Source organism: Protopterus annectens, chromosome 9.part0 (genome assembly GCF_019279795.1).
Source record: "Protopterus annectens isolate FY-2018-M chromosome 9.part0, PAN1.0, whole genome shotgun sequence".
In the NCBI taxonomy this organism is placed as follows: domain Eukaryota; kingdom Metazoa; phylum Chordata; order Ceratodontiformes; family Protopteridae; genus Protopterus; species Protopterus annectens.
In genome coordinates, this window is record NC_056743.1 from 65492964 (window position 1) to 65506624 (window position 13661).

Genomic DNA, 13661 nt, shown 5'->3' on the forward strand with positions numbered 1-13661 from the left:
AAAAGGAGGTGTGACTGTGAGCCATAGTGAGCAGAAGCTATTGCATGTGACGTAAAGAAATTACAACTTCTGTCTGGCTGGTAGAACTTGTATGGTCAGAGCAACTTTATTGTATTTTATTATTTAGTTGTATATTGCTGGTGTAATTTTTGTCATAGAAGTTGATTTAAGTTCCTTTGACTTCTTTGCTACTTTGTGCAATTTTTTTCCTTTGCAATATTTTATTCAGTTAAAGCTTAATATGGATTCCTTAAATGAGTATGCAATTAACGATTTGCTAATGCACAAGTATCTTGCACAGTGTAATAAATGCTATGCATATTTAAAGGCAACAGCTGATAACACTGGTGATCTTTGTTCCTCGTGTCAAAAGTTGGACGATTTACTTACCATTGTTAGAAGCAAATCTCGACATAATGATGATAATTGCACATGTGCAATCGGCATGGCTTGGAGAACTGTTGCATCATATAGTAAAGATTGGACTGATGAACTAGAACAAACAGAACAGATTTAGCAAATGATTCATCTATTTTCTGCAAAGAACATTCAACTCCTATGAAAGATGATGAGGCCCCTGAGAACAATGGAATTATGGATGCAAGTGCTCAGCAATCTAAGGATCCGGTTTGTTTAGAAGGAAACAAAAAAAGAAAGAAAGGAAGAAGTTCTCAACAAATAACAAGGAAGAAAAAGAAACTGACTAATGACTGTAAAGGAAAGAGAATATGTAGTAAAAAGGATTCTGCTTTGTTATGTAACACACTGGTGACACCGAATGAAGATATCTGTATCAGAAAACCCTCAGTCTACAGAAAAAGGCATCACCTTTCCAATAAAAAAGGTAAAAAAAAAAGAGGCAGGTGAAAAGGAAGAAATCAAAACTAAACTTGGAAGGATTGAAGAACATTACTTTAAGAAAAAAGACGAGAAAGACAGATGTTGACTACATGGCTCAAGCTGTGGATTTACAGTGCCAGCTGGATGAGAATTTAATACGCAATGAAAACAGTAGAATTAGTAAGACTAATAGTGATGAAGATCTATAATTTGTAACAACTGATCAGAACTGAAATGACTGTATTAGTAGCTGAAGATTCTTCACAGATGGTCAGCAAAGATATTCTTGTAATTGGAGATTCAGTTATTAGAGGAACTGAAACTTATACTTGCAGAGATTATAATGAACATCGAGTAGTGTTATGCTTGCCAGGAGCAAAAATAGAAGATGTGAAACAAGCCTTGGAATGCCTTAATGTAAGGAAGTATGGATCTGTTTTTATTCATGTTGGTACAAATGATGTCACCAACAAAGATTCTCTGACAGTTAGTCGGGAACTGACAGCCCTCCTAGATAGTATAGCTTGTACTGGTGTTAGGACATATTTTCACAAATCACCTAAAGAAAGGATAGTCAGGGTCACTGTGAATGAAAAGACTTTTTGGATAAACACCTACATGGAAAAAATGTCCTGTTTTAAAAAATGGAAATGTATAGAACATCCAAGCCTTCTTTTGGGCACACGTGTTCAGACAGGATGGTCTGCATTTGTCTAGCTCAGGGAAGATAATTTTTGCAGCAGATATTTTGCAACATTTGACAAACACTTGCCAGGATTTTTGCCAGGTCAAAAATGTAACAGTTCACAGATAGCAACATTTGATGCATCTCTGATGGTTGTTAATGCTAGGAGCATTAATAAAGTGTTTTTATTAGAAAATTTGCTACGTTCCCACAAGATTGATGTTGTTATAGTTTGTGAAACATGGTTAAAGAACAATGACTGGAAACCAGTTCTGTCAGGGTATAAATGTTTTTACTGTAACAGACATTCTAACAAAAAATCAGGTGGAGGTGTTATGATAGAGATTAAAGATAGCTATGAGACTTGTGATTATTACATATTCAATGATGATATCAATAATATAGACTGTGTAACTGCGACAATAAAGACAACCCTGGAACATATAACAATTGTTGGAGTGTACAGACCACCAAAGTCAAGTGCAGATGACCTAGAGGAATTCATACATTTCTTACATGAAACACAGGAGGGAAGAATAATATTAGCTAGGGACTTAAATTTACCAGAAACAGACTGGAATAATACTGATTCAACAACGTTAGTAAAGAAATTATTCACAGAGTATATTCAAGAACAACAAATGCTTCAGATTGTAAAAAAAAAACTACCAGGGGACGGAATATACTAGATATGGTTTGTGTTCCTAAAGAAATTACTGTAACTTCAAGTCAAGTTTTACCACCATTGATGTACAGTGATCATGGGGTCAAAGGTTAATTTGTTGCTAGATAATTCTGCCAAACTGAAATCTAAGCCAATGCACAGAAGGTTAATTACAGATTATAGGGAAGCAAAAATGTTGCTATATAAAACTAACTGGAGTGAAGTGCTCAGTGGAAAAAACTGCAGATGGAATGTGGAAAGTTTTGAAAGAGAAACTGAGTGCAAAAAGTAAAAAAAAATATTTAACATCAGGCTCTAGGCACGTAACATCAAGGGGGTAATATTTCCATAAGAACAAGACACCTGATTAAGGTGAGAGACAAAAAAATATAACAAATGGAAGAAAGGTCGAACTACAACTTTGAAAACAAAAATAAACGAGCTGGACAAACAGATTAAGCATAGTGTCAGACAAGATCAAGAAAAATTTGAAGAAAATTTATATAAAGATATTGAGCATAATAGGAAACCTTTTTATAGATGCACAAGATGTGGAAGGAGTAAAGTTACACAAATTGATAAACTGTGTGCAGATTCTAAAAATTATTCTCAAATACAACAGATTATAGATATATTTACAAAATCTTATGCAAAACAGTTTGGCTCCACAAAAGGGGTGGTAAGTTGTCCAAGTGACATCCAGGTAACCACAGATACTGGAATCAAATTAGATTATATTGAAAAAGAACTGTGCGAACTGCATCCAAACAAAGCGGAGGGAGGCAACGGAATAAGTAACAATGATTTGAGAACACTTAAGCAAGAACTTACACTGCCATTACATCTATTATTCACTAGGTCATACAAATATGGGGAGATTCCTCAAGGTTGGAGATATGCACTTATTAAACCAGTCTTTAAGGGAAAGGGGAGTAGGACAACCCCAGAATCATATACACCCTTAAGTCTACTTTCATGTTGTGGAACAAATAATGGAGAAGGTAATACTGGATAAGTTATTGTCAGAACTGGATAGGTTGGGACTTGAAACCATACATCAGCATGCATATGTTGAAAACAGATCCATTACCACCTGTAACATGATGTTCTATAACAATATAATAACAGCTATGAATGAAAAAAGTGTGATGTGATTTATATAGATTTAACTTCAGCATTTGCCAGGGTCATGCACAAAACACTGATCAATAAATTAGTACAACTAGGTATTGATGTACTGTTGATAAGATGGATAGCTGCATGGCTTACAAATAGGACATGGCAAGTATCACACACCAAATCGACAGGTGAAATCCTTGGTTACAGTCAATGTGTCTCACAGGGCTCTGTACTAGGCCCTTACTTGTTTAGATTGTATCTTTCAGACCTTACTTTTTCATCTGAGGTGTTCTACAGTCTATATGCTAACAACCTGAAACTGGGTAAATTGATTACAAGTGTTACAGATAAGGCATGTCTGCAAAATAATTTGACTAAACTGACCATTTGGGCACAGGAGAATAATATGTTGATAAATACATCAAGAACTAAGCATATGAGATTTGGGAGACAAATTGAAAGGTGAATATTTAATACAGCACACAGTGATTGAAACTGTAGACTCATTTAAGGACCTCGGTATATAGGTAGATTCAGTTATGAGTTTTTTCTAATCATATCAACCAATTGGCTAATGATAGTTATAGAACTATAGGTTGTACAAAAAAATTTGTCAAGTCTAGGAAATCAAACATAATGAAGTCATTGTTTGTTAGTTACATTAGACCCAAACTTGAGTATGGAATAACAATATGGAAACCCTATAGGAAAACAAGCATGAATAAACTGGAAAGAGTACAGAGGAAATATACTAAGGGCATCCATGGATGTGAAAATCTATGTTATTATGAAAGACTAAAATATCTGAACTTGTACAGGGTCTCTTACAGATATTTAAGAGGAGATCTTATTCAGGTATATAAGGCATTTAGGGACAACTACCTCTGGGAATGTTTGGGGTTATCAAAAAGTACTAGAGAATCATCAGATAACCTATGTAGAAGATTCTATAGGAATGAGAAGTGTACTAATTGGTTCTCTGACATAGCTGATGCTTGGAACAGACTACCAAATTACATTAAAGCAAGTACTAGTTTAGATATTTATAAGAACAGCCTGGACATTTATTATGGGAAGAAGTGTTTTGGCATATTGGAAAGCTAGAAGGGCTTTAATGCCCATGCTTGAAACATTTGTATGTATGTATGGTTATAATTACAAGAGCTCCTGTGGCAAATAAGACTGAACGCTTACTGCCCACCAGGCCTGATTGATATGAGCTTACTGGCCTGTGTACTGAAGCTCAGGAGTCTCCAGAGGTAAATACCTTGGTTTTTGTTATGTATATAAAACTGATGTTTTTGGTTGGTATAGGTTTATTAAGTACATTAAATAGAAGTTTAGTTTTGTTTTATGAAGATTTTTGCATATACATAAAATAATCTCTAATATGCAATTACATTCTTTGAATTTTGGCTGCACTTGATTGCTTATTTAGGTCATTTTCAGTGTTTTCATTTGGCCATTTTCAGTGTTTTCATTTTTTTAGAGTCATTCTTTGAGTGATTCATTGCTGGTTATTTTTTCATCTCACATTTTTCATAAGTTTTTTTTAATGATTTTATGGTGCTTCACATCTATGTTTCAGCTGTTGTAATATTGGATGTTTTGCCTTTAATGTTTAATTGATTTTATCATGTGACTAATGATTAATTTGTGTATTTAAGGCAATGATTTGTGTAATCGTTTTGTCCGAGGAAGTTTTATTCAATGAAATAAGACGAAAGCGCTAACAACATTGTTCTGGAAGTTCAATACATTCCTTTGTGGAATAAATTCCTTCTGTGGATTATTTTGCAGCCAGCAGTTGTTCTTCTTTTACAAGTACAGTTATTAGTTGTGAGAAATGTAGGTCTTGCAGTATAACAGGAAAAGGCTGGGCAAAGGCAAGTTTAATGTTCATATGCTATGACCTTGGGAGGCAGGGTTAGGGTGTAAAAGTGCATTGATTACATTACATGTAGAATTAGGAAATTTTCGGTCTTTATTTTACAACGGTGAATGTCTAGATTACTACTACTGGCTTCAGCTGTAAACAGGCGATTTTGAAACAGGTGACTTTTAAAGCGTACATGATTATAAAATACGACAAAATGATGAAAGCCATGAAAACACTAAGTTTCTTACAAATGCAAAGATATCAGCCTATTTGTTATTCACTGGCAAGTAGAGTCGGGGAGTCTGCAGCTGAGGGCAGCTGTGCATTTTTTAGTGAAATTTATAAAGACGCATTGCTGAGTACATTTCCTTGGAAATAAGCTGTGTGCCAGTGCAAGCAGGTAATTTTGACAAATCTGAGTATTCTTAGTTTTGGGAAATGCATAATTTATAGATACAATGGTAAGTAATTCAGTAAAAAAATAAGTTTGAAATTATGGGAAATGAATAAGAGGTAACCTCCCAAGCAGCCTTACTGCTTTGATGCAGTTAATAAAACAGTGTACAACTTGGTTTTATTTAAATATAGACAGTGCACTTTTCCTTTGGGCTAAAAGTTAATGTTTGCTGAAAGCATGCAAGCTGCTTTTCATATCTGAGAGGGAAGAGAGACAGAAGAAAGGAACAGACAGCAATCAGTTTAAGTGGGTGCACAAGCTGTAGCATGAGCTTTAGCATAGGTAACCTTAAGTCTAGGTTAGATAATGCCTGTATGTGCAACCATCAATTTGGAACAATTGTTCCCTTCTGGAGGGTTAAAATTCACATTTTAAAGAGGTACATAGCTTTGTGTGTCTGATGGAAGTTAATAGGGGATGGAGATGTTTCTGTATTTAGTGTTTTACTTGAGAGTTTTCAAAAAGTCTTGAAAAGGTGACATAGGAGCAAAAGAAGATGAAAGCAAACAACTGTACAAAACCTCAGCCTGCTAAACACTAGTATATGCATGTATCACAAGAGCTGGAAATGCACATTAAAACAAACTGTCATGTATAACAGGTGGGAACAATATCTTTTTATCAGGATTGCTGTCCATTTTATCCTGGAACATGAAAGGCCTTACAAGTATAGATAAAAAGGAAAGAGTACTGAATTATATTAAGAAATGCGGAGTACAAATAGCAATTCTACAAGAGACATTTGGAAAGAAATGGGCATGTGAATTTGACAGAGGTTTTTCAAAATGAATATTCAGCAGAATATCAGGAAAAAGACATAAATCGGGATTACAATGGCATGTATTTATATTCTACTGAAAACTATTACAGAGATTAAGAAAGTTTTGGGAGAAATAATCTGCTTTCAGTAGGGAACATTATTTATAGGTGGGGACTGGAATCTGATTTGCAATTGAGAGGATCAGGGGAACCTAGAAGGGACAATGTAACAAAAAAAGAGTAGATTTCTGTGGACATTTATGAAAATATTTGTTATGGAAGATGTGAATTCAGTAATAGGAACTCTGAAAGAATTTACATATTATTCCCCAAGGTATAATAACTGGACTAGACCAGCTAGAAATTATATTTCACAGGAACATGTGCATTTAATTAAAAGTTTTGACACATCAAACAGATATTTCTAATCAAGCAATAATAAAAACTAATCTCAAAACTAGCCCTAAGACTTTTTGTATCACTCCAATCAGAGCAAACACAATCAAAACACTTCTAAAATGCACAACCCTCACCACTGATAAACTTCCAATCAAATTTCTCAAACTAGCAGCAGAGTCCATATCTTATCCTGTCTCACTACTTATCAATAGATCTACATCAGAACAATATATCCCCAGGCTCTGGAAAATCTTTCATATCATCCCTTTGCACAAAGATGGTTCCTCCAAAGATTTTTAATAGCATAGAATCATGCCAAGTTCAACCCATGTTCCCAAGGGTGTCTGGTTCAAGCAGACACTAAAATCTGCACCTAACTGCCCCTGTCCAAGATGCACACAGGTGGAAAGTACAGTTTTGTACCTACCATAAATGTAGATGTTCCAAGATCCACATTGCTGCAGTCATAACCTGTGGGTAGTCCGCTGTCCTCGGTCGGCCCGGTCACCAACCAAAGAGGCGTCGGTCGGTAGGGTCGCTAGATCTGGACGCCAGTCTTTCTTGCCCCAGATGTCAGAAGGCCCTAAAAGAAAGGCCATAGCCAAAACAGAGAAACATCCAACCACCCATGTACAAACAATATTTACAACCCAAAACACACAACCACCCCAAACTACAGTGGGGAAGGAGGCTGTACTATGTTCTTCATCTCTAGAATCCCAAAGCAAAGGTAAAGGGAGGATGGCAAAATTATATAACATGCCCTGTAAAACTGCAGTGGCAAACCCAGCCCTAGATTTAGAGTAAAGAGAGATGGTAATGCTTAGAAAAGTGTGCACTGAACTCCAAGTAGCTGCCTCCAAAAGTGGCAGTAGCCCTAGTGGAATGGGGTCTGATTCAATCTCCTTACCATGATGAGAATAACAAAAGAAATAGTTTGTTTAGAAACAGGTTTCCCCTGAGATCCCAAAGCAAAAGAAACAAACAACTGATGAGACTGTCTGAACCCTTTAGTTCTGCTCAAATCTGCCTGTGAATATCCAAAGAATGCAAATTTTTCCCCTTTATTTTGGGGATTAGCATAAAATGTAGGCAAATGAATAGATTGGTTCAAGGCCACATTTGAAACAACTTTAGGCATAAAAGTAGGGTTAGTGTAGGGAAACCCTATCCTTATGAAAAACAAAAAGCAGTCTTCCAAGACAAAACTTCAACTCAGATGTAGCTGCAGGTTCAAGTGAGTTTTTCCAACACAAAATTGAGATCCAGAGGAGGAGGTAGGCTCTCGTGGGGGGTCTATATTCTTTTGCCCTCTAAGAAATTGCTTAAACAAAGGATGAGAGAATAATGGTGGGTCACAATCATAGTGAGCAGAAATGGCTGCAGCATGAACTTTTACAGAGGAGAAAGACAAACCTTTGTCTAGTAATTCTGTAAGATACTGAAGAGAAACACTCAAATTAGGTACTGAAACATCAAAGCTCTTTGCTTGGCTCCAAACAAAAATCTCCTCCATTTATCAGCATAAACTTTCCTTGAAAACTTGTTTCTAGAACAGAATATGCCAGGCTGTCAGATGCAGAGACTGTATCCTGACATTGACCTGCCTGGGACAAAAGATGTGGAATTGATGGCAAAGGCCAAGGAGGCTCCATTACTAAACTCCTCAGCAGAAGGTACCAGTGCTGGCGTGGCCAATCTGGAGCTATTAGAATCATGGAGGGCTTGTCCTGTCTGACCTTCAAGAGCACCTTGGGAAGGAGAGGCAGAGGAGGAAAAGCATAGACGATTGTCCCAACTGAATGATAGAGCATCCACTTTCCAAGCTTTTGGATGAAACAGCTTTGTGCAAAACTTTGGCAGCTGGAAATTTAGTGGAGAAGCGAACAGATCTATGTCTGGAGTCCCCACAGTCAACTGTGCAAAAATATGAGGGATCAATTTCCACTCGTGGGGATCCACTATCTGTCTGCTCAAAACATCCGCTAAGGAGTTCTGTGCTCCTGGCAGAAACCTTGCCTGAAGAGTGAGGTGCAAACTGAGAGCAGTTTCCCACAAAATCATAGCTTGCCTGCAAAAATGGGTTCCCCTTGCTTGTTGATGTACCACATGACAGTTGTGTTGTCTGTTTGAATCAGCACATGTCCTGGTTGAAGTAGATCCTTGAAAGCCATCAATGCAAATTGGACTGCTAACATCTCCTTCATGTTGATATGCAAATGTTGAAGTCTGGCAGGCCACGTGTCTTGAACCCATTTTCCATTGAGGTGTGCTCCCAAGCCTTGTCTGAGGCATCTTCGTTTAAGATCCGACCTAGCCTCTGGTCGGGTCACAGAGAGTCCCTTGTTTAGGTGACATTCCTGAGCCCACCACAAAAATTCCTTTTGAATGCAAGGTATTATCTGAATGACAGTGTCCAAATCGTGGCAGTGTTGAGTCCATACACTTTTGAGATACCATTGTAGCTTCCTCATATGCAGTTTGGCATTGGGAAGCACCAGAATAGATGCCATGAACCCCAAGGCGTGAAGGACTGTCCTTGCAGTCAGCCTGGACAGGAGAGACAATTGTTGGAAGTAAAGGGTAAGATTTCTTTGCTTGTCCGGGTCAAAAATGCCATCTGAGAGGCTGTATTCAGTCTCACACCATACCCTAGGCACCTTAACACTGCCATAACATACTGAAGATGGTGAAGTAGCTTGTCTTTGTCTTGAGCAAGAATCAGGCAATCGTCCAAATAAGTATCACTGGAGCCAGAACTTTTGTGAACACCCTGGGCGCAGTAGATAAGCCAAAGGGCAATGCAGAGAACTGATAATGCAAAGTCCCAGCACGAAAACACAGGAATTTCCTGCAGCTGGGCCTGATAGGAATATGAAGATAAGCCTCCTTGAGATCCAGAGTTACCATCCAGTGATCTTTGCCTAGCAGAGGCAGAAGTTGTTGCAAAGTCAACATTTTGAATTTTGGAATGTCCAGGTATGTGTTGAGAATAGACAAATCCAGAATTGGCCTCCAAGTGTTTCCTTTCTTTGGTACAAGAAACAGGCGAGAATAAAATCCTAGGCCCACTTCTGACGGAGGGACCTGCTGGATAGCCCCCATTTGTAGAAGTAAAGAAATCTGTTTGTGAGCCTCCACCTTTTGCTGAGGAGGAACATCTGGCATGCCTTTGAAAGGGGGCAATGTGTGGAAATAAAATTTGTAGCCTCGGTTTATAATGTCCAACACCCATTTGTCCTGGGTGACTAACTTTCCTCCCAGAGGAGCTGCCAGACAGGAAGGATCGGGCAGCTGAAGATGCAGGACATTGGGTCTGTTTCACCTGTAGACTGTGCACTCTGTGCAGGCTCTGCCCTACCACGTCTAGATCTACCTAGACTGTAAATCAGAAGAAGGGTAAGCCCATCCCTTAGTAGGCCAATTTCTGCTAAACTTAGGGGCTGCACCTGCAAAAACAGTCTGCATAGACTTAGCTTTGTCTTCCATTTTCTTCAAGACTGACTCCACAGGAGAACCAAACAAAACTTCAGACTGAAGGGGTGCATCCAAAATTCAAGCTTTAACATGCTCTGACAAGTTCTGATCCTAAGCCATTTGGCAGCCACCCTGGAAGAGGCCTGTAAAGCATCACAACCACACTGCAAAGAATGCTTGACCACCTGATCAGAGGCATGAACCAAATCCTGTAATTCTTTACACTCTATGCCCTCTGCTAAAGCATCTACCTTAGATTTCAACTGACTAAGGAGAAAATTTTGGTACTTCAGCATATGAAACTGGCAATTCAAAGCCCTCATTGCAAGAGTGGAAGAGGTATACACTTTTTTACCCCACCTATCCAAAGCTCTAGAGTCTTTATCCATAGGAACTGGATTCTTTACAACAGAAGCCCTGACACCCTTAGGTCCCTGACTAATAGTTTCTGGGTCAGCCCTAGGGCTCTTATACAAATATTTATGAGCCTCTGGCACTCTGTAATATCTGTCTGGCGGAGGCAAAGAGTCTGGATTAAGGGAAGCCTCAGAGAAAACATCCTGAACAACATCCAAAACAGGAGGTATAGCCAAGGGCCTATGTTGTGGTAAAAATCTGAGAAATCCTGGCCTTCCCATTTAAAATGTTCCCTCATAGAATGCAGGGTTTCTGAAAAGAAAAATCCTCTGGAGGGAAGCAGAAGGACTACAATCCTCTGCGTCTGAATCAGAATAAGAAAATCCTGAATGTCTTCAGCCAAAGACTCTGAGTAATCTGAAGAATGTTCCAATCCTTCCACCTCTGGCTCCACCCTAGGCCTCTTATCTGGAGGCATAGAACCTCTGATCAAAATCAAATCTTCTGCCATTTTAAGCATGTGTTTTTAGGTACAGAACCTGCAGAACTAGGACTGGCCAGAGGAAGACAAACCAGGCCTGGCCTTGGAAGGTACCTTAGAGACAGAGGAGAAGGCCTAACCACCTTATAAGAAGGGAGTACAGCAACCTGAGAGGCCCCTCAGCCTGACCCGACTCCTGAGAGGCCACATCTTGCAAAATTAAAGGTTCCCCTGAGACTCAACTGAAACCTTGGCTGGATCCACAGATTCCACCGTGGTTTCTAAGAACCGGACGACTCATCCTGCTAGTTTTTTTGATTTCTACTCCGCTTACTTTAGCGCGGTGGCGCGAGGATCCGACGGGGCATTGTAATTACACCGCTTACGAAGACAAAAGCTAGCACAATCTAACCTACGCTAATGGTGTGCGCTTATTAAATTGTGCTCAGGCCCCAAGCAAGGAATACAGAGAGTGGTAATCCAATACAATTATTCACTTTTTTTAACTGAGGCAAGAAAAGACAAAAATATTGGTCTGAAACTCAGAAATGAAAAATTCAGGGCCTATGACGGCACTTCATGACCAATGCCAGCCTAATACTTTGACCGGGCCCCGAGACAGCGGACTACCCACAGGTATTGCGCGACGAGACAGGGGGACTACCCACAGGTTATGATTGCAGCAATGTGAGATGAAGAACATCCCCCTGAATGAATTTCCGATTACTCATCCAAGCATCCACATTGCACTTAAACAGGGCCAACAAGGGGCTTTGTTTAACAAGAATAAGAAGCTTGTTCCAAAGGTGGGGCTATCTCTAGGAGACAAATCTGTCTCCCCAGAAAGTTCTGTTGATGTTGCATACCAGGTTAAGGGCCTTTGAGCAAGTGACCCATGTGCCACTTGACTTGCAAATGTGCAGCATTTCCATTAAGGCACTGGCCTGCCTCTAAGCAGTCTGTATGACACAGAGTAAAGTGGCAATGATTTCAAATCTTGAAGACCCTGAATTTTCTTTGGAAGGAACCTTTGTGGTCTATCCAATTACTGCAGGTGTTTGGAAAGGAAGATATCTGGAGGCCATACCCTTACTTATGAGATGAGCAATATAAAATACCCTTCTTACCACTGTAGAGACATGGTGATCAAAGTTAAGGTTGCTCTCATCCTGTGTGCCCAGATCTCTCACCACTGACTGTGTGGTTAGGGTATTGCTACTGATGTGGTAGTCTGCAGGAACATCACCCTTGCCAAAGGGGATGATAATGCATTGTTTGCATAAAGTCTAAGACCATGACTTTGGCCATCACTAGGAGTTTCAATGATTGCTCACTTTGGAAAAGTAGATTCCAAACAGCAGGGATCCCAGAACCAATCCCTGTGGAACACTACTAGTTAGGGATCTACTGGAGGAGGTGGAGTCCCCTATTTTGACAGTATGAGATCCATCAGTGAGCCAGTTTGCAACCCACCTGACAATATATGGGTCAATACCCAGCTGGGTGAGTTTATCAATGATTCCTGAGTGGGGGATTGTGTCAAAAGTGCCAAATATAAGTCTAAAAGCTGTAAGAGGCTGTTTGCCTTCATCTAGGAGGCTTGTAAAAACTGTCAAAAAGTCCATCAAGTTTAATAGGCTTGATCTCCCTTTGACAAAGCCAAACTGGGTGGGGTTGAGAATTTGGTTAATAAGGTCCATGATGATTTGTTCCATGGCCTTGCAGATAAGGCTGGTCAGGCTAATGGGTGGATGACAGGGACAGTAGCTGTTTTCCATTCTGCCGGGACGAAGCCAGTGTTTAGGCTGTGGACTGAAAAGCATGCTCAATGGTGATGCTAATTCCTGTTTTAACCCATGCAGAATATAGCCCGGGATGTTGTCTGGTCCCATACAGGCTGTGTTTTTGGCCTTGGAGACAGCACTTAAGATCTGTCCCTCGGAAATACTAAGTAGGGGATAGGTGCTAGGGACATTTTGGAGTATATGTGATGGGGACAGGGGAGTGAAGTTTTCACTCAACCCATCACCCAGCAAGTTTGCTATATCCACAGGTTCTATTTATGTAGAACCATTAACTATGAGTTCAGTGCAAATCTGGTCCTGACATTTGAGGACATGGATGTAACTAAAGAACACCTTGTAGTTATCCTTAGTGAGGGAAACTAATCTGGATCTGTAGTTAGCTTTGGAGGACTTCACTAGAAATCTTATTGGCTTGTTAAGTTGAGAAGGCAGCGTTTCCAGTTTTGAGACCATTCCTTCCTACTCTTAAGATAGCAATTTCAACCAGCTGGCCCAGGGTATACCTCCCAACTGTACAAAATTACTTGTTTTTTTACAGAGTTTTGGGTCCAAATAATGGGGTGCTAAGATTCCTGAGTGGCACCACATAATTTCCAATTTCCCGGCGCTTTTATTTTAAATTTTATTTTATTTCCCAGCTTTTGAACTGACATTATCACGTGTGCAATGACATAGCTCCGTGAAACAGAAACAGCCTGTCGGAAGTGAGCTGAAGGGCATTTCCGGCTACTCAAAGGTT

At 39.4% G+C, this 13661-nt stretch overlaps 1 protein-coding gene across 1 annotated transcript in view; it reads right to left on the minus strand.

The window, feature by feature from the left end:
- The window catches only part of CD82 (CD82 molecule), a 1552457-nt gene that overhangs the window by 243234 nt on the left and 1295562 nt on the right, over nt 1–13661 (minus strand). The gene's annotated exons all lie outside the window — the stretch shown is intronic.